This window comes from Heterocephalus glaber, unplaced genomic scaffold, assembly GCF_053883595.1.
Source record: "Heterocephalus glaber isolate CG9 unplaced genomic scaffold, H.glaber_assembly_v1.0 deba00001564, whole genome shotgun sequence".
In the NCBI taxonomy this organism is placed as follows: domain Eukaryota; kingdom Metazoa; phylum Chordata; class Mammalia; order Rodentia; family Bathyergidae; genus Heterocephalus; species Heterocephalus glaber.
In genome coordinates this window covers 6,214,012-6,234,390 of record NW_028258351.1, presented here as the reverse complement: position 1 = coordinate 6,234,390, position 20,379 = coordinate 6,214,012, and positions in this window count along the sequence as shown.

Below are 20,379 nucleotides of genomic sequence, written 5' to 3'. Positions count from 1 at the left end.
GCTTTTTCTACCTGCACTTTCACCCCACTCTGTACTCCTTCCATGCCTTCTTTCTTCTCAGTACTAATCATGTGTGGCACACTGTCTCTTTTCCTCCAGAGGTATCTGTCCTAGTGGAATATAAGCCTCTTCCCTGTCCCCGCCCAGGGGACAGAGACCCTGCCTAGCTGGTGAGAAGTAATATTCCCAGCAAGAGCTGATACAAGAATTCATGAATAAATAAGCATGTGAATAAATTTGCTCCTGTCTGATGTTGAGGTTGCTTCTCTGAGAGCCGAGAATGGGACCCCAGGGGCCTGCCCTGAACCCCATTCCTGCAGAAGATGAGGGAGCTCCCTCAGCCTTGTCTGTTGTTCCTCCATTACCTGGGGAAGATCTCCCCAGAGCCAGGGCCAGTTCAGAGATGACAGGGATTCATGTAGCCTGAGACAGTGGGAAAAAAATAAACTTTTGTTTTTGCAGTACTGGGGATTGAATCTTGGGCCTTTGCACTGAGATTATCCCCCAATCTGACCCCCTTTTTAAAATTTTATTTTCACACGGGACCTCAGGAAGTTAACCAGGCTGGGTTTGAACTTGACATCCTCTTGCCTCGGCCTCCCAGAGGGTTGAGATTACAGACATATACCACCAACTTTAAGGGCTGTTGACTAAGTACCCCTTACTTCCTAGTATGCATAAACATGAATGGGGGTGAAAGGTGGGGGTCAATAGGAGCTGACTGCTTGCCTGTCTGCCCTATTTTATCTTCAGCTCACCCTACATTGACTGGACAGCTAACACTTCACTTCAAGCTTCTCTCACTCACCTGAGCTGACAGGATAATGAAGTTACGCAGAACTGAAACAGTAGACGTACAAGAAATTCTTGCTGATAGGAAATGAGGAATTCAGTTCATGACTCCAAACTGTTCCTTACTCTGAATTCAGTTTTAGTAACCAAAAATGAGTTTGTCTTTACCTTTTAGTATGGAATTAGCTTTTAGCTTGTATTTTATTTCGTTTAATGGGACCCACTTACCCATAGGCTCTTAGTCATGTAAAGTTCCACTTTTTGCCTGTTAGACAAAAAGGTGACCTCTGGACAACATCTGACCACAGGCACTTTCATCCTGTCAGTCTTTTAATCTAGTGCATCTATTCAAAGACACAAAAGTCCTCACTTCCATAAACAATGCAGGCCCAGTCAGTTTTCCACATGGGTAAAAGCAAGTCCACATGACAAAGAGACCCTGCCTTCTGATTTTATTGCATGTCATTTCCCTTCCTCGGGGGTCTGAGAGCCCCTCCACCCCTTTGCTGTCTACCTTCTCCTGTATGTTTTCTTTCCCTAATTCAACTTCATTTCATATTTTTTGTCTGTATGTTTCCTCCTCTTCTAGTCTGCTTCAGCCTTCCCTCCCCTGGGAAGGGATAGAAGAAAGAAACCACCACTGTTAGTTTTCTCTCTGTCACTCAATCCCTGGAGCCAACTGCTTCACAAATAAGAGAAAATGCACAGAGCAGCCTGAAGTCGACCATCAGTGGCAGCTCTCCACAGAAACTGTTAGCACCACCTTGGCTGTAGGTACGCAGGTACCCCGTAGAACAGGAGAAAAGCAGGGGGAAAGAAGTCTGTCTCTGCTGGGCTCTGAGTGGAGCTTCCTCTCCCTCTTGTGTTCTGCACGTGTGTTGCAACTGCTGCTGAACTTGGGCGTGCAGTCCTCACCTGTGGTGGCATTGCAGCGGATCTTGGTGGCTTGATGTATTACGCAGCCTCTTTTCCTCATCTGCTCTCTCACTCATCCACCCACCTTCTTCCATCAATGCTCTCCCATAACCCCTGTCCTTATTCATCTCTCTGCTCTTTTGAAATTGCTCAAGTGTACACAAGTCAGAGTGCACTGTCTGTATGGATCTATTTGCATTTGATGACTTTCCTAGATCTTCTCTACAAATTGTCTATTTGCTTAAATTCAATGTGTTTATCCCCGAGCTCTTTCATAAAACAGAATGATACAAAAGAAAAGACATAGGGATAAGAAAAAATGAAAATAAGATTGAGGGGAATAAAGGAAAAATGCCTTGATGTTCATTTATTTCTCTTATACAAATGTACCTTCTCTTCCAATTTCCTAACACAGGTTTTGGCATGTACATGGGGGTACAGTATCTATAAACCACCAAATAGCAGTAGGCAATGTATGGGGGGGAGCTACAAAATGCAAGAAGCATGGTTACTACTTCCATGGAACTTTTCATCCCACAGGTGAAATGCTCATCTATGTCTTATACCTGTACTACACTAATGTAAAACTCTTGAGCAGGCATTATCCTGGCTGACTTCCATGCACAGAAGTGGGGCTAGTGTTTCTATGTTATGCAAGAAGAAACTGAGCCTCAGATGGTCTGAGCAGATATGTGGAGTTGGAGCTCAATCCTTGTTTTCTTACCCTGAATTCCTGTTGCTTACACTCTGCCAATATTCTAATGAAGCCTCCCCCATAGGGGAGGAAACCCACAGGGATAAGACACAGGAAGCACTAGGTAAAGCCCTAGTGACTGGTCATGACAAGGAGAACTGGCTCTAGAGAAGGGAAGTCAATGAGGGCTGGAATGAGCAGAAAGAGTATCAGGCAAGGGAAAGGGCAGGAGACAAAGCTACAGCTGCGAAGCTACAGGCAGCCAGAGGTGATATGGGGAGGTCCTTCTGTCTATCATCTAAAGGGTCACAGTACGAGGAACCAGAGACCAGGTTTTTAAGAGCTGTGTTTGAAGGCATGAGGATGAGATGGATTCTTTTCATTCCGTTTCTGTATATACAAATGTATACGCATCATGTGTGTTCTTTTCTTCTGTCTAATTACACATGCAATTTAGGATGCATAGGCTACTGATCTTTGTCTGAGTACTTTGCTGAAGCACTGTTGGAGGACACCAACATGTAAGGACTTCACATCATTGTCGCAAGAGATGACTGGGCAAGGCAGGGTATCTGTTCCCACTGCAAAGATTTGGGCTCTCCAGAGACATGAAATTGAAACATGCTACCCTGTGCAGTTTGTATTTCCATGAATGGAAGGGAATCAACATGTACTGGGGTCCAAATCCATTGAACCTGGTGCAGTCATTCTGTCCATTTTACAAACAAGGCGACTGAAGCATATAGACGTAAATTGTCTGTGTCTGTGGTCCCACTGCTGGTGTGGAGTGAACTTCTGGTGAAAGGCCCGAGTGGTTGATCACACTGCTATCTGAGGGCCTTGTGGGGCTTGTCGTGCTGCAGTTAAGGGTAGAGGGGCTGGTGTCAGGTGAATGAGAGTTCAAATTCTGGAGCCAATACACCCAAGCTCTGTTACTTGAGGCATGCTATTTAATTTGCTTACATCTTGTTTTGCTCATCTATGAGATGGGGATTATCAAAGGACCCACCTCAAAGGGCTGATGGTAGAAAATACATAAGGCACTAATAAGCAATAAAAATTCAGCTGTCTGGGCCAAGGATTTAGCTCAGTGGTTCCACTGCCTACCTTGCAAGCACAAGGACCCGAGTTCGAGTCCCAGTACCAAAAAAAAAAAAAGGTCAGCTGTCATTATTTGTACCATCACTATAGTTACTACTGTTGTCAAAAGGAGGCCTGGGTGATAAGGAGCTTATGAAATTGTACCTTGATGAACTTCATTCAGTTCTTACCCTATCTGCACAGGAAACTGGGGAGTATATACAGTCATGAATCAGGTGTAAATGTGAGAGCAGACAATGCAGGAAATTAAATCTCACGAGTCATTGTATACCTGGTATATTCAGTCAGTGATTACTAGAGAAACAGATTTAATGCAAGATATACAAATATATAAAGATCTACAAGATAGGCTTACAATGGCCGCCCACAGAGTCAGATGTAGAAAAGTGCAAAAGGTCTGTCTGTGTACTAGAGACCCAAAGGATCCGATTGAAGGCCCGGAGCTCGCTGCAGTGTCCCATGTGAGTCCGTATCAGGAGGCCCAAGGGTCTGTGATGGAAGGCTGAAGGTGAAGACTGAAGCTCCTCCAAAGTACAGAAGTGATCCTTCCTTTTTTGTTTCCTTTTTATTCCACTCGGGCAACAAGGCTATTGGCTGGTGTCACTCACATCCAGGGTGGGTCTTCTGTCTTGTAGATCCTTTCAGCCACACTCAGAACTATGCTGATCCAATTTAGTTCATTGTTTCTTACTCAAGTTGACACAATCAGTTAATTGTCACACCTGGTTTCCAGTGGGCAAGGAAAGGAGTCTCAAAATTGGTTCTGAGATGGGTGGGAAAACTTTGTTAAACAGCTCTGGAGTAAGGACACACTCTGCTAGCCTCTGAGGATGCATTGTTCATGAAGACATATTCCCATGGTTCAGCTTCTACCGGTCCTTAGCAGGACCTGATTTCTCCTAGGACAAGCACAGCGATCAGATGCTCCCTGCGGGCCTTCACAGATCTAATCCTCAATGCTTCTGTGCAGTCACTCTTCCACATACTGACCCAAGGACCCAGCCAACTTCTCGAAGTGGGAGATTGGAAACTTCCACTCCTTCTTCATTTTAAATGTGTTCTTCTGTAAAGGTTGGAAGTGTGGGCTGTCTTCAGCTGGGCCAGGTGCTCTTAGAGGATGGACTTCCCCACTCCAGACGTTCATTCCGTGTCTCCTCCTACAGCCCCATCCTCTTCCCTGAGCAATGGACTCCTGCTTCTATATATCTTTCCAACCCTTCTAATCAAACCTCAAAGCAAAATTGCCATTTACCACTAAGGGAGCAATTAATCTGACTGACCATAATAAGTACACCCTTTGTATAGTCATAGAACTAAACATCAAGGGAGATTCCAAGAGGAGTCGGGCTAAGGTCTTTCACCCAAGGAGGTGGCAGGTGAGTAAAACTGATATGTACATGTTCAGCACAGTGGAACAGATCTGTGATGGAGCTGAGTGTGTATGAAAGACTAAAATGTAGATGTGTTGTATCTGTTAAGACATTTTTCACCCTCAGCACTGTTCACATTCTGGGGTGCATAATTCTATGTTGTGGCAGGACATTCTGTGCACTGTAGGATGCTTAACAGCTTGTCTGGGCTTTACTCACTAGATGTCAGTAGTGCCCTCAACCTCTAATGTGCCAACCAAAAATGTCTCCAGACATTGCCAAATATCCCATAGAGGGAAAAGTCACCTTCATTAGGCAATTCTGATAGAGACCAGTGATGTGAGTGCAATTTCATTTCTACTTTGCAGCTGCTCATTCTCTAAATTGAAGTGTAACTAGGTTCCATCAAATGTCTGAGGCCACACTGGTGGGAAGGACTGGGCAGGGCCAATCTGTTTCTAGTGCCCAGAGTTTGTGCTCTTACTGCATCACCTGCCTCTGTGTGCACTTGCTGAGGACAAACTAATTCTCAACAAATCCACTCCAAGAGGGTCCGTTGCTATTAGCAATCATTCCCAATTACGGCTCCCTTCAAGAGCCACGCAGCTATCCTACAGGGTAAGCCCTGCTCCCATTTGGTAAGCAAGCACATTGAGACCTGGATTGACAGGAGGGGGCTGTCCCAAGTCACACAGGAGACAAGCCACCAGAGGCTGGGCTTGGTCCTACATCTTGTTACTCTTCTCTCCCTAAGACTCAGAGAATTGAGTAAACACTGATTAAGCTATGCGAGGCAGGAAGCAACTTAATAAAAAAAATGCAAATCCAGGATGATGGATATATTTAGGGGATGAGTTATTATGTGACGGTGTAAAAATAGATCAAGGGAAAGCACGTGAAATTGCATGCCTAACTGTGTGGGAGACGGGGAGGGTGCATAGAGAGCATGGAGCAACTGTTAATTAACTTTTCTGGGAGAACATGAGGCTACCACCAGAAACCAAAACACACATGGGCTTCACTGAAAGCAAACTATACCTGGAGTCCTATTAGGAGGAATTATAATTCCACTGAGCTCATCTTGAAGTTGTCAATTAAAACAATGCCATTGGTCAAATGCTTTGATGGGCGATTCTGATTCTCAGATAGACATAGAGTGGCCATTCACATATCTGTGGGCTCTGTGGCCTGCATGCCCACTAATATTGAAATGTCCTACTCAGTCCTCTGTGTGTATTTGATTTTTATGCAGGGAAGGGAATCGATAATGTTACATTCAGTCCTATGCAGTTAATCTGACCATTTATAGACAAGGAAAATGAGGCTTACAGAAGTGAGGTTAATTGCCCATAATCCCATTGCTGGTGTGGGGCGAACTTTTGATGAAAATCCGTAATAGGTGATCACAGTGCTCCCCAAGTACCTTGTGGGGCCTGTTGTGCTGCAGTGAAGAGTATAAAGGCTAGTGGCAGATGATTGTGGATAAAATCCTGGGCCCTAACACTCCCCAGCTCTGTTACTTGAATCATGCTATTCAATGTGCCTTTGCCTCAATTTGCTCATCTGTGCAATGGGGACAGGGAGAGAACTCACCTCAGAGGGCTGATGGGAAATGAGAGAAGCTTAAAGGTAGAAAGCACCAAGAGTATCCAATAAACACTGACTAATATAAGATGCCATATTAATACAATTATTATGATTCCTACTATTGTCAAAAGGAGTCCCAGGTGACATTGAACCCTATGGACTTGCTGTGACCTTTATCTTAACTCTGTACCATTCACCCCATTGCCATGGAAGGTAGGAAGAACATGATCACTACTCAGATATAAAAGGGAAAACAGAGGAAGAATGGGCTTTAAATATGCCTGAGTCTCTTAGGCCTCAGGAGACAAAGAGACAGTCACATAACTAGTTTCTGAGGCCTCTTCCTGGAGCTGGGTGAGGAAACTCTCTGGGCATTGACACTTTATTAAGGTCCACCCAATCACAGAAGGGCTGAAATCTCCTGCACCCTCCCTTTAGGGTAACACTACAGTACAAAAATCAGTACATTAAACCTACATCCATTTTCCTTTAAACTTAAGTCTCACTTTGCTTTCAGAAGAAATGGTTGTCCAGTGCACACTGTGCTTTGTTTCCCAGTTATTGGATCATGAAGGACATCACTATAGATCTTGTAATTCTCCTCTGTTGGTGGAATAAGTAACCATTGGTTCATGGTTTTGGTGGAATTTTGAGAATTAGGAACTGGTAAGTGGGGGACTCTGGGTCTCAGAAATTTTCACATGTCACAACTTTTCCTAGGCTGTTATATGTGGTCAGGGAGGTGGAAAGGGTATTGAGAGGCCTATTTGTCTGAATGAGAAATGGGAGAAACATAGAGAAGAATGATTGTCTTCACTGTCGTAGAGCAATATTTACAGTCCTTTCAATATCTCGCACCTGTCCCAGTGCAACTTCTTCATGCCAGTTTCCCACCACTAAAACCAGGACCCACCACATCGGGGAGGCTCAAGCAATAATTTTCGAACTAATGAATGAGCCTGAAAACAAATGATAGTGCATCCTGATTTTCCAAACGCGTTCCCAAGTCTTATGGTCTTCTCTGTACACAAAGATCCAACCAGGAGTAGAAGAATTTCTTTAAAAAGTACCAAAGTCAAGCCAAGCTTATAATGTTTGCATGTCTTCTTGTCATATTTTTTCTCTTTCTATAAACACAGGAGAATGGCCCACTAATGGTAAGCTCTCTGAGCATAGGAAACATGTCTTATTGAGTCTTACATCCTTAAATATTAGCAGATAGTTGATATATCAAACAGGTTAAAACCAAGGAAAGGAAAAAAATGGCCTTTTTCCTTTTATTTAAATATGCACTGGTTTACTTCCAGGTGCCAGGCCTTGTATTCAATGTGGCACATGGACCTCATCCTCCTGGGGCCCAGTGTAGCCAGTGTCTTTGCACAAATAAGAATTCAACACTTGTGTATTTTTTGATATTCCAAGATGAACCACAGGTCCTTTCAAAGAAAAACTTAACAGTTGCATTCTTTGTGTCTCTTGCCAACCAGAAACTGCTAGCAATTATGTTGGAACCATTACAGCGAAGCCAATTTGCTTCTGGAGTTACGAGTTACAGTTGTACACCAGAAATTTGAGTTATGCTCCAGAGAGATCATTAGTTGCTGCAGACATATTATGGAGGGCAGCAGTGTCATTGCCAGTCTAGAATGCCCTCGGTCAACTGTGATAGCAGGAAATAGGGGTCCAAATAATTAACCTCATGTGATTTAGGCAGGACCCCTTGCAAAATTACCCACATGCACTTTATGTTTCTTTCAGTTGAATACTCTTGATGCATTCAATTTATCAAAATGTTTCTCTTTCCCCCTGTTCTTTTATCACCTTGCTATTTTTTTTCAAGCGCTTGAGTCCATATCTTTGGCTTACTCTCCCTTACTCTCTTCCCCCTTTCCACCCAAAACAGTGGTTATAGCCCATGACACCTACAGACATTGCTGGTGATGGCTCTGCTAGGACTTCTAGTACCAGCATCCTCAAGAGAAAGACAGAATTTGTGCCTTTGTGAAGACTTTCTTGATTTCTGTTCAATTAAATCACTTTTGATATCTCAGGATTCGATTGACGATGGTCATCACATCCAAATCATCCATTTTACCATTCAGTGCCAGAGGCAGCAGCATCCCATCTGGACAAAATGACAAAGTATGGTCAACATGGGTTTGGGAATCAGCTCTGGCTTACAAATACTATTTCCACCCTTTGTTCCTGTGGATTGGCTCTTGAACAGCTTGTCTATAGAATGAGGATGACAATATTTACCAAGTTGGGAGAAATAACTTGGATCAGTATGTGACATTTCTATCAAAGTGTGAGGTTTGATGGGACTTCATTCAATTCCCTCATCCAACCGCCATCCCCTTCATTCAACGAGCATTTACTGAACTCCAGCTGCATGCACTGTTGAGGATTATATGCAAGTTTTGTAACTCATTGGAGCTATTTCATTAATTGAGTATATAATGATGGCTCCATATGTTTGTTGTTACTAAAAAATAACTTTAAACTTTTCTCCTAATGAGTATGAATTCCAGAATCTTTCCTTTTTCTTTAAAATTTTTTTAATTATTTCATGTTAATTGTACACATTATTACACTGTGCTTGGTTCCAATCCACCCTCCTTAATACTTTTATCTTATCATTTCCTCTCTCCTACTCCCCTTGGTTCCTTCTTCCTTTCCTATTAGTCCCTCTTCTACTTTCAGATCATCAACATCTTTTTTTCTCAGATTATACATGTGAGAGAAAATATTTGATACTTGTCTTTTTGGGTTTGGCTTATTTCATTCAACGTGACGATCTGCAGTTCTATTCATTTTCCTGCAAATGACATGATTTTATTCTTCTTTATAGCTGAATAAAATTCTGCTGTCTATACATACACATTTTCCTTTTTATATCAATTTTGTTTCCCCTGTCCTCATTCTTACTACATATCTAAGATGGCCAGGGCTTCATATTCAAAGCATCTCTCCTTTTGAACAATAGTATCTTCTCCTTAGACTGTGAGTGCAATGCTCCCCCGCCCTCCTCCCGCAGAGGTTGCTGTTGAAGAATGGCCTTATGCAGATGCAGAGGCAGTGGCTGCCATAGCCCAGGACATCCTGACACTGGCCAAGATCATTGCAGGGGCTAAGGTCAGATCCACCTCTTTCACAAGCACACTCTCTCAGAGGTTGTCACTTGGGTCAGTGCAGCATGGCAGGGGAACCAGGCACTGAGACCTTGCAGACTTATTCATAAGCGGGGCTTCAACCAGACCAGTCCACCTGGCTACGCTGTCCCTCCCATGCACCTTGGTGAGTGCCACTCCCCATTCTCTGACTCTTTCATCCCATGTTGGGGCCATACCTGCCATCTTATCTCCTTTCTGCTTTGTGTGTCTACAGGATTCCTTCCCAGATTGTTCCATGCATTTACAGGCTGCTGTATAACAAGGAAAGAGATCAGTTCTGCCAAGTCCCCAAAAGCCCTCCAACATATACCAACAAAGTCCTGTCACCACCTTCTTTCAAGAAAAGGGTACCACACTTGAAAGGAGGTCTGGTCCATGATTGCTGCTAAAATGTCCTTCAGAGAAAGCCTACACATTTTTCCATAAACAATTAGTTATGGTTGACAATATGCTCAATCTTAGTCATAAAAATATAATATAAGTGGAACAAAACACTGCCCTTGGGAAGCTTACAATATGGGGAAGAAGCAAAATAGAAACCCCACTCCCCTCCAGATGTGATAGAATTGGCCTATTCAATTAACCAAATTTCTCTCAGTCAGAAATGCCCAGAGGGAAACACAAAAAACCGTAGGTACTGCAGAACCATAAGAAGATGGCTAAGGTGAAATATGAAAGGCACAGAGACCCTGAGCAGCCAAAGACTATTCTAAGTACATTCACTGTCACGCCAAGCTCATACCCTAGAGTCCTTCCTAGAGTCTTAGGGAGGGACCAGGCTCCGAAATTAGCTGGGCTGCATGTAGGCCACCTTCGAAATCTGTCTCCCCCTTCATCCCTCACACTGATTGTAAGCAAATGCCGAATCTAGGGAGTGTAGGGTCTGTTGCCAAGGTCGAACATCCCCACACTTTCTGGTGAGCTTCCTTTGACAACAAAAAGCCTTAGGCCCTTCAGCCTTAAACTGTGCTCTGTGCTATGGCTGGCTTTCCAAGCAATGCAAGAGAGAGGCAGCCATTATATAATACTCCCCAGGAGGGAAAGGGCCAGGAGGGGCTCGAGGGCTTTGGATAAATAAAGCGGATGCGGTTGAGCAACTGTTGAAATATGAAGAAATTGCTTCCAGCAGTAGAGAGTCCTAGCTTGACTTGTAATTTAACCTTGAATATAGTTTTCAAAAATCATTAAGTCCTCAAAGGCTTCATCTCTAGCAGTGATTAGCCATGATGTAGTAAGCAGGGATTTAATGTATTTATTTATAAGAAGGCATGTAATGCATGAAGAATCTATTCATTCTGCACTCACTTAGCAAGTACTTATTGATGGTTTGCTCAATTACAGGCTCCACACTGAGCACTGGGAGATGCAATAGGGAATACACACAGCCTCTGTCCCCCTTAGGAACTCGACATCTAGTAACAAGGGAGGATGAGGAATCAGCATTTATGAAATATTACTGCATGTCAGGTGTTTTTTGCACATTTTAACTTTTACCCTCAGACATTTTTGGAATGGAAAAAGGGTGCTGTTAACAAGTATGCTGGGAAAATAGGCATAAATGAGGCTACCTTTGTCACATCTAGATATAAGTTCACTCAACTGAGATAGGACTTTCTATATGTCAGGCACTGTCCTAAGGGCAACATATATGTCCACCCATTTAATCTTCAGCACAGCCTTATGAAGTAGGCTCTATTACCATCACTTTAACAGTGAAGAAACTGAAGGTCAAAATCAGAGCCAGCAAGTAGAGATTGATTCTAACTTTTTTTCTTGTTTGTTTTTAACATTGTTCCCATTTCCCAATAAAGGAGGTATGTATTTTTCCTGACTCTGGCACTAAGCCTGTCTCCTACCCTTGCCAGTGGCTTGGGAGAAGTTAAAGGAAGAAAAGGAAGGGCAAGGAGGAAGGGCAGGAGACCTAGCAGAAGACAAAGCTATAACAGGAAGCTGAGATCCAGGATTTTCCTAATGTAGATTGTTAGTCACATCATGCATCTTTGTGACTCAGGATTGGCATCTAGGGCCTTGAGGTCACAAAATGAATAATGATCCTTATATTTCTGTATCTGTTTTTGGGGGTAGCTCTGTCAAAACACAAAGTAAGGCTAAAACAGGTAGGTTTACACATCTCAGCCTCTGCACTCACCTTCCCCATCCATATCTCCCCAAGCAATAGTTCAATGAAACTCATGAAGCTTCCCAGTTACCATGGTAATGGCAAGGATACATCTAATAGGAATCAAGAATGGAAGAAGCTGATTCTACAGCTTCCCCAGGCAACTCTTGAGCAGGTTCCCCAATTACCCTTTGCATCGCGAGCCAAAGCTTTCTCTGGGTGGGAGGAACAGCCTTAAGGCTTCCAATATCCTCAACCTGGCACACAGCTCAACTCTGCCACAGGCCCACTGTGCAGAGCAAGTTGGTCCCCCTCCCTCAGCTCCATTCTATTTGAGAGAAAGTAATTCTGAAACACCTGGTAAAATTGGAACAAGAGCAAGAAACTGGATTTCTCTACTGGGTACACAAAACGATTTGTTGTCTGCAGCAAATTCACATGGGGCATCAATGGGCATGGCATAGAGAGAGTCTCTCTGTAATCCTAATACTGTGTGGTGTGACCAGCACTCAGGTGAATCACAGTAACCCTCTCCATGGGGGATGTCTTAATTAGTCAGGTACACATCCCCTCTCTACCCAGATGTGCCAACCTCTAAAGACTAGTTTCATAAGGGAGTAAAGGAATGTCTAGAAGGAATATGGAAGCAGCAGAATGGAGAACATGGACCAAGGGAGAGTAGAAACAAGTTTGAAAAGGGAGCTAAGATTGTGTGGGCAGGAGGGAGAAATGGTTGGGGGAAGTTTTGGGACAAGTGAGCAACCCAAGGCCTGCCCAGCCTTGGATTTCCAATTTTTTGGGTCCTTAAGCAACTTATTATTTTTCTCAGACCTCAGGTCTTTTCTCTATAGAGATCTCTTCCATCTTCCATATTTACTGTTCTCAGGGACATAGTAACGAGGCACAGATAGCCAAAGAAGTATCCAGAAGGTGCCCACAAAGGCAGGAACTTGGGCTCTGAAAGACAAGCCATACAGATACTCCTTGCCACAATTCTCTATGCCATTCTATGTGTTAATCCCAAACTCTCTGATCACACACTTAAACTGTTTGCCTAACTGTCCCACTCTTAATTAAATGTGTAATTGGGGAGTGCAAGACAATGTAGAAATGAGCAAATAGTCCCCAAACTTCATTTCTTTTATTGCTTCCAACTTCCCCCCACAAACATTTAGTAGCCAAACTGGACTTTTTTGCTCTACAATTTTTTCCTCTTGCACCTTGTTTCCTTATACAAACATCAGAGCATCAAGCAGTTGAAGCCTTACTTTAGCCACCAAGTGGAAAGCAGCCATCATTCCGTACTCCTAAGCAAAATATTAGCATAAATTTAAAACAAGAACCCGTGCAGACACCCAAGTAATACCTAGGTGAGGTTCAACTTTGAATTTAATTCACCCATTGAACTTGGAGTACAGCCTTGTTCCTTCAACTGTCTCTCATAATTGCAAGAAGCAGAGGGTTCTGACTTCTCAGTATGATAAGATACACAAGCCCGCCACCCTAAAGGTGATTGGCCACACGTGTTCTTTTTGCTACCACAGAATCTGCCTGAAGTACTTCAAAGCCAAGACCAGGCTCCTGGGCTCCTTCTGTCTCCTCTATAAGGTAATTCTAGGCTCACTGGGAAGTGACACCTGCTCTGGGTAGCTTCTCTCCAAGGCTCACAGCTCACCAGGATAGGCTTCCCTTTTGCTTTCATCTGTTCTCCATGTTGCAGTTATAAAGATTCATTTGCACACATTTTCATTTATTATTTTCCCAAAGCCTTTGATCTGGAGTGTGCCAAGATGGTCATTTTCATTTTAGAAGGGAGGCCAGGGTGGGCTGGGAATTTAGCTCAGTGGCACCACACCTGCCTCACAATTGCAAGGCTGTGAGTTTGAACCCCAGTACCAAAAAAGAAAGAAAGAAGAAGGAAGGAAGGAAGGAAAGAAAGAGGGAAAGAAAGAAAGAAAGAGAGGAGGCCAGGGTAGAGAGAGAGGAGACAGGACTTGTCTAAGACCACACAACTGATATATCATAGCTGTAGGCATTTAAAATGCAAGTTTGATCCTCAAACCTGCACTGCCTCACACTCTACATCCAGGTTTTCAGGTTCTGACTTGTTAAAGGCAGAAAGGGGGCTGGATAGAAAGGGGAGCAAGTAGACTGGACATAAAAAGATATTAAAGAAGGAAATGTTGCTTACTCTATTTTGCAATCTCTCCTTGGGTCTTCTTTTCTTTCTTGGCTGAGATCATGCATTATTTATCCTTCACGGACAGAATTTTTCAGTCATAATAAAGGTCAGAAGGGGAGGAGAAAGTTATCTAAATCTGCAGCTATATCCAGCCCCACTTAGAATGACATATTGAGTCTGGAGGAATCCATTTGGGAACAAAATAAAGACATAAGCTTTGATGTTTCTTCTTTCCCTCTTTCTTTCTTGTTTTTTCCCTTTCTTTTTTCCTATAAGAATAGGACACATAGGCAAGTCTGTGCCCCTTCTGAGCCTATTTCAGTTGCTCCTGCTCCTGACCATCCCCTGAGACAACCTCAAGTGCTCATTTCATGCATAAATCAGGAAATCTGGAATGAGCTTTGTCACTGTGATGCTTTCTGGCGTAAGCTTGTTCCTCCTTCACTTTGGAACCCCTTTTGATAGCTTCAGTTTCTCTTTTAAAATCCTCAAACCTATTCCCTTTAATTAAAACAATAAATATGTGCCCTGTAGCATTTGGAGGAAGTGACTGGGATTGTTAAGGCAGAAAAGCAAGCAGATGGGATGTTGCAGTCCCGGAAAAGATGGAACCCCCAGGCTGGTGCTGGCCAGCTCTGTGATGTACCACCATGGGCAAACAATGGGGACATTTCCGTTATTGGCTATGGACTTTTCGGTCTTCCCAATGTGACAAACTCTGGCCTGATTTTCATTACGGTTCAGCCATAGTGAGCCATCAAGCTAGACTGACCCACATTGGAGCTGGGAGAGCTCCTGCTTTTACAAACAATCCCTGGATAGACAGCTCTTTTGTTTTTCCCTACTACCTGAAGGAAACAAGCTTGGCTCCATAGAAGAGGCTCAGATATTTTTGTTCTACTCTCATTCTTAGGACCCTCATAAAAAAAGAAAGAAAGAAAGAAAGAAAGAAAGAAAGAAAGAAAGAAAGAAAGAAAGAAAGAAAGGTTAAAATATAGTTTTAATTGCTGAAGGACAGAAACTGTCAGAAGTCTGCAAATAACAAGTTATTAATTATAGCCACCAAATACCATCTGAATGGTGATGAAGGAACCAGAGACTGACTCAAATCTCTGATATGATGAGGATCTCCCAGAGGCAGCGTGCTTGTCATGAAGTTAATGAACAGTCAGGGATGCTCTGAGCTGGGTGTCGGTATCTGGGGTTATCCAAAAACCACAGGAGAGACAGACCCTGTAGAGAACAAATTGGTGGGAAATTGAGAAGTGGAGCTGCTTCAAGAGCAATAATGACAATACATATTTCAGCTAACAGACAAATGGAAATAAGTATGAAAGAAAAAAATAAGTTTATACAAAATTTAAGGAGAATAAAATTGGAGGACATAATCAAATTTTGAGAAATAAGGAAGCCCAGATTCAGAGACAAAAAGCAAACTTTACCATCGTCTTTGTGCCTAACATTGTGCTAGGTTCTTTAAATATATCTATATAAAATTTTCTTTCATCTTCAAAATATGCAAGATGGAGATTATCATCTCCATTTGCATGTAATTAAATTATCAGTAATAGAGGTTAAAGCATTCTAACAGGGACAAAAATCCAATCATAGACATTTTTACCCGGCCTGTGCTCCTTCCATTACATCATCATCATCATCATCATCATCACCCTCAACAGCATCCTCATCTTCCTCACCTTCACCACTGACATGCGTGGAGCTTTCAGATGGGGCATCGCTGTGAATGTGCAATGTTTCATTTAATGTTCACAGCAACTCTAGTTTGTAGTCAAGTGAACTGGCTGGCGCTCGGAGTAAACTAAATCACATTCTCCATATCATACATCTGGAAAGCAGCAGAGCCCAGACCTGTCTGGTTCCTTACTTTTAATCCTTCTGATGCACAATTCCTCACTATTTCCAGAGAGAACCCATGATTCCACTAACTGGCTAACAAATGATTTTTCCTCTCTCAGACTTGGCCTCCTCATGTACAAAGTGAGCAGTTTGTACTAAATGATTTGAAATTTCTTTCCAATTGAATCTGACAAACTGATCTAATTTCAGAGCAGAAGCTTAGAGGGAATGTTTTTGGTTTGGGTTTGTATTTCTGAAATAACCTGTCTTCTCTCTTCTCAGGAGAGCAGCAGTAAATATACAGATGGATAAGGAACAAAAGAACCTACAAATCCTGTAAAATGAAATCACATGGCAAAAAATGTGTTTATTCTGAGGAAGAAAATAAAGCAGCATTTCGCTGTGCCTTTTCACACAGCTGCCAATCAAAGATAGCTCTGTCATACTTTGCAGAATAGCTGCTCTATTTATCCTAAGGATCACATCATGACATCCCATAACCTATATGCAGGCATCCAGCTGCCCTCTCCTGACCCACACACCCATAGGTAATCACTAAGTTACACTGATTTCACCCCTGGAATAACTTACAATTCACATCCCCATTTCCAATGTTATTGTCCAGGCTTTTATCGTTTCTAACCTATATGTAACTTCCTAACTGCCTCTGCACACTGCATTACTGTCCACCTTCCTCGGTGCTGTTAGAGTACCTCAGTCCATTTCCTGCTATTGTAACTGAATACCACAGACTGAGTAATTTATAAACAAGAGCAGATTTTATGTCCCACAGTTTGAAGGCTAGCAAGTCCAAGAACATAGTGCCAGTGTCTGTCTAGGGCTTCTACCCTGAGTCATGACATGGCAGAAGGGGAAGCAATCATTCATGAGACAGAAAGAACTGGCCTCACGTTTATTGGGAATCCATTCTCTCCATAATCCATTTCTGATGCCAGAGTCCCCCTGACCTAATTATCTCTCAAAGGCCTCATGCATAATGCTGATATGATGACAATTAAATTTCACATTGAGTTTTGGAGAGACATTCAAATCACAGCATAAAGTAATATTTTTAGTTTCTTTTTTATTAGTATATGTTTGTGATGCGTAATGACTGCATTCACCTGGGAGGAATTGGTACCTATACATATTGCATTTTAATCACTTTTGCCTCTCCTTCCCCTTGCCCTCTTTGCTCCACCCATCCTTAGGTCCCCTTCCCATCTCACTTTTGTTTTCCAATGTGCCAAAAGTGAGTTATTAATACATCAAGTTATATATGATATTGTTTTCATTTTTTATTAGTACATGTTTGTAGTACATAATATTTACATTTGTGTGGGGTTGGTACATGTGCATAATACATCTTAATTCCCTTTTTCATCCCCTTTCCTTCCTTCCCTCTCCCTCCTTCCATCTCTTCTGAGGAAGATCTACCTCCCTTCTTCCTATTATCTATCTTTTATTTTGCACTTTATATTTTGTGTTTCTCACATAAGACAAAGCATGTGATATTTAAGTTTGTGTGTCTAGTTTATTTCACTTAAATTATGGTCTCAACATGCATCCATTTTCCTGCAAATGACTCAAGTTTAACTTTATGGCAAATTAGTACTTTATGGCATGTAAATACCTCATTTTCTTTATCCATTCATCTGTTGATAGATATATAGGCCACTCCAAGATTTAGCTATTATGAATTGTCCTGCTATAAATACGGTTATGTATTTATTACTTTAATATGATGTCTTCAACTCTTTCGGGAAGACCCTTGAAGGGCAATATCTAGGTCAAACTGAATTTCTAATTTCAGTTTTTTGAGGAACCTCCATACCGATTTCCATAGTGGTTCTACTAGTTTACATTCCCATCAACAGTGTAGAAGGGTTCCTTTTTCCCCACAGCCTCACTAGCATTTATTATTTGATTTCTTAATGATAACTCTTCTTTCTGGAGTAAGATGGAATCTCAGCATTGTATTAATTGGGATTTCTCTAATGCCCAGAGACGAGACGTTGAGCATATGTGCACATATTTATTGGCCATTTGTACCACTTCTTCTGTGAAGTGCCTATTCATTTCACTTGGCCATTTTTTTTCCAGAGATGGAACTTGATCTGGAGATCAAGGAACTTGCTCTTGCAAAACAGGCACAGATCAACTGAGCTAAATCTCCAGCCCACTTGCCCATTTTTTGAATGGATCTTTTATTTTAGGGGTCTACTTTTTCTGGCTTCTTTATATATTCTAGACATTAGTCCTCTGAGAAATAGCTAACAATTTTTCCCCCTTCTGTAGTTTGTCTTTTCACTCTATTGGTTGCTTCTTTTGCTGTGCAGATGTTTATTTTTATTTTTTTGGAGCTTTTAATTTGATATGATCCCATCTCACTTTAAAGCATGAGTGCAATCGCTATATATTCATAGGCTAACCATAAAGAAAAAAAATTTGGCATATACCTAAAAAGCCAACTCATAGTCTTACCCTAACCTATATATCCAGCTTTGCCTTCCTCTCAATGAATCTCTTCATTCTTCAACCTTATTGGACCGACCATTCAGGCCTTTCAGACACTGGTGAACTTTCCTGCTTTCATGTAATTTTTTTCTCTTTTCACACTGAAATTCTACAAATTCCTTGGCTCTGTTGCCTAGAGAACTTCTATTTATGTGTTAAAAACCTAGCTCGGCTGTCTTCTTTGCTAGGATTTATCAACTTCACTGTTGTTTCTCAGCTAGAATTGATAGCTCCTATAGCTCTAAAGCACTAGAACTAAAGAGCCAACATTTTAGATACTTGGTCTTGCATTACTTTCCTTTACTGAAAAGTCTCCAAAGAAAAGGAAGATAAATGCTTAACAGATAAAACAACACATAGTGCTATCAGTATCTGCATAAGACTAGGCAATGCCAGAGGCTTTGGTAGGTGAATTAACAAATGCTTGAAGGAATAAATAAATGAAATCAAAAATCAAGAAGCCCTCACCCCAGGATATTTTAGAAAAATTTGAAAAGATGATATTGCAAGAGTTGGTGAGATATATTCATAAGCATATTTTAAGTAGTAGCTGGCCACTGGTTGTCATAAAATTATGCAGACACAAAAGGATTACATGACAGAGAAATTCTCCAAAAGTTGCTGATGGGCTGGTGGGGAAATCAATATTCACAGCCATGAAATCATTTAAAAAGAATTCAGTATACCACAAACTAAATTATGGGATTAATAAAATCCAAATCAAATCTCCAAGGGGATTTTTTAAAAATCTTGACAGAGTGAAGTTAATGTGGAAGAGCAAAAATAGACTAGAGCAATCTCAATCAAAATCCCTGAAGGGTTTTGTGTGATAATTGACAATCTGAAGCTAAAATTTACATGAAAATGGAAAAGGCCAAGAAAAGCCAAGTCAATCTTGAAGAAGAACAAAGATAGGGACTTGAGTGATCTGTTACTAAGATCCATTTTAAAGTTTCAATAATTGAGACAATGTAGTATTTACATAAGAATAGGTAAACTGATGAACGTGAGAGAATAGAGAAATTACAAGCAGTCTTGTGCATACACATTTGTCTGCTTTGTGGCAGAAAAGAATCATATTGCCTGCCCAGTTTCATTCTGCGTTTTTCCCATTCAACTTTATGTTTGTGAGAAGTATCTATATTTTTTAATTATTCATGTTCCTTGCTATATAGTATTCCTCTCCATTGTGTATATATCCAATACAGTGTAGAAAATACAGTCATTTCAGTATATGTTCTAGGTAAACTGGGTATCCATATGGAAAAAATGTCTTTCTACTGCACACTATAGAGAAAAATCAGTCACCCATGGATCATATCTAAGTGTGAAGATTGAAACTATTGATCTTATATAAGAAAATGTGTTTGTAACATTGGAGAAGGCAGAGTTCCTAAAAAGTAATTAATTTTAGAAAAAGAGAAAGAAAAGGAGAGGAGAAGAGAGAGGAGGGAAGGGAAGGGAAGGGAAGAGGAGAGGAGAAGAGAAGAGAAACATGACAGGATATAACATATGGACAGTGAATTTTGATGCACACATCCACTCAAAAATGTCTAAAGGTTAATGAGATTGATAAGTAACTTTCAATTTTTTTATTTCTATGGTTTTAGATTGTTTGAATTTTGAAAATGATGTGACCATATTACTTTTTCAAAGTACAAAGCAATAAAGCTATTTTCCTTTTGAAAAGTGATTAAGTAGAAAGAAGAGTTATGTTACAAATCATGGTTTCCTTCTCTGATTTATTTGTTTATTTGGCAATGAAATTCCTTATCAAATGGTCTCTTACACAGGAACTGAAAGCCCCTCTTTTGAGTGACAATGGCTGGCATGACCCCAACTGTTACTCTTCTTTATGCCCTTAGCCCAACCTGCACTTTCTCCTCTCCTCTGTGCCCCAGCATCAGAGGTGCTCCCCAAGAATCCCAAGTCACCATAGTCCTCAACATAAAACTTTTATTGTAGAGGACCATCTGTTAGCAGAGTAAGCTTTCCATGGTATATTCATAAGTGTTAAAAGTAGATTGTGAAAGAATTTGTAGGATACAATCTTGTTTTGGAATCTCCCCCTG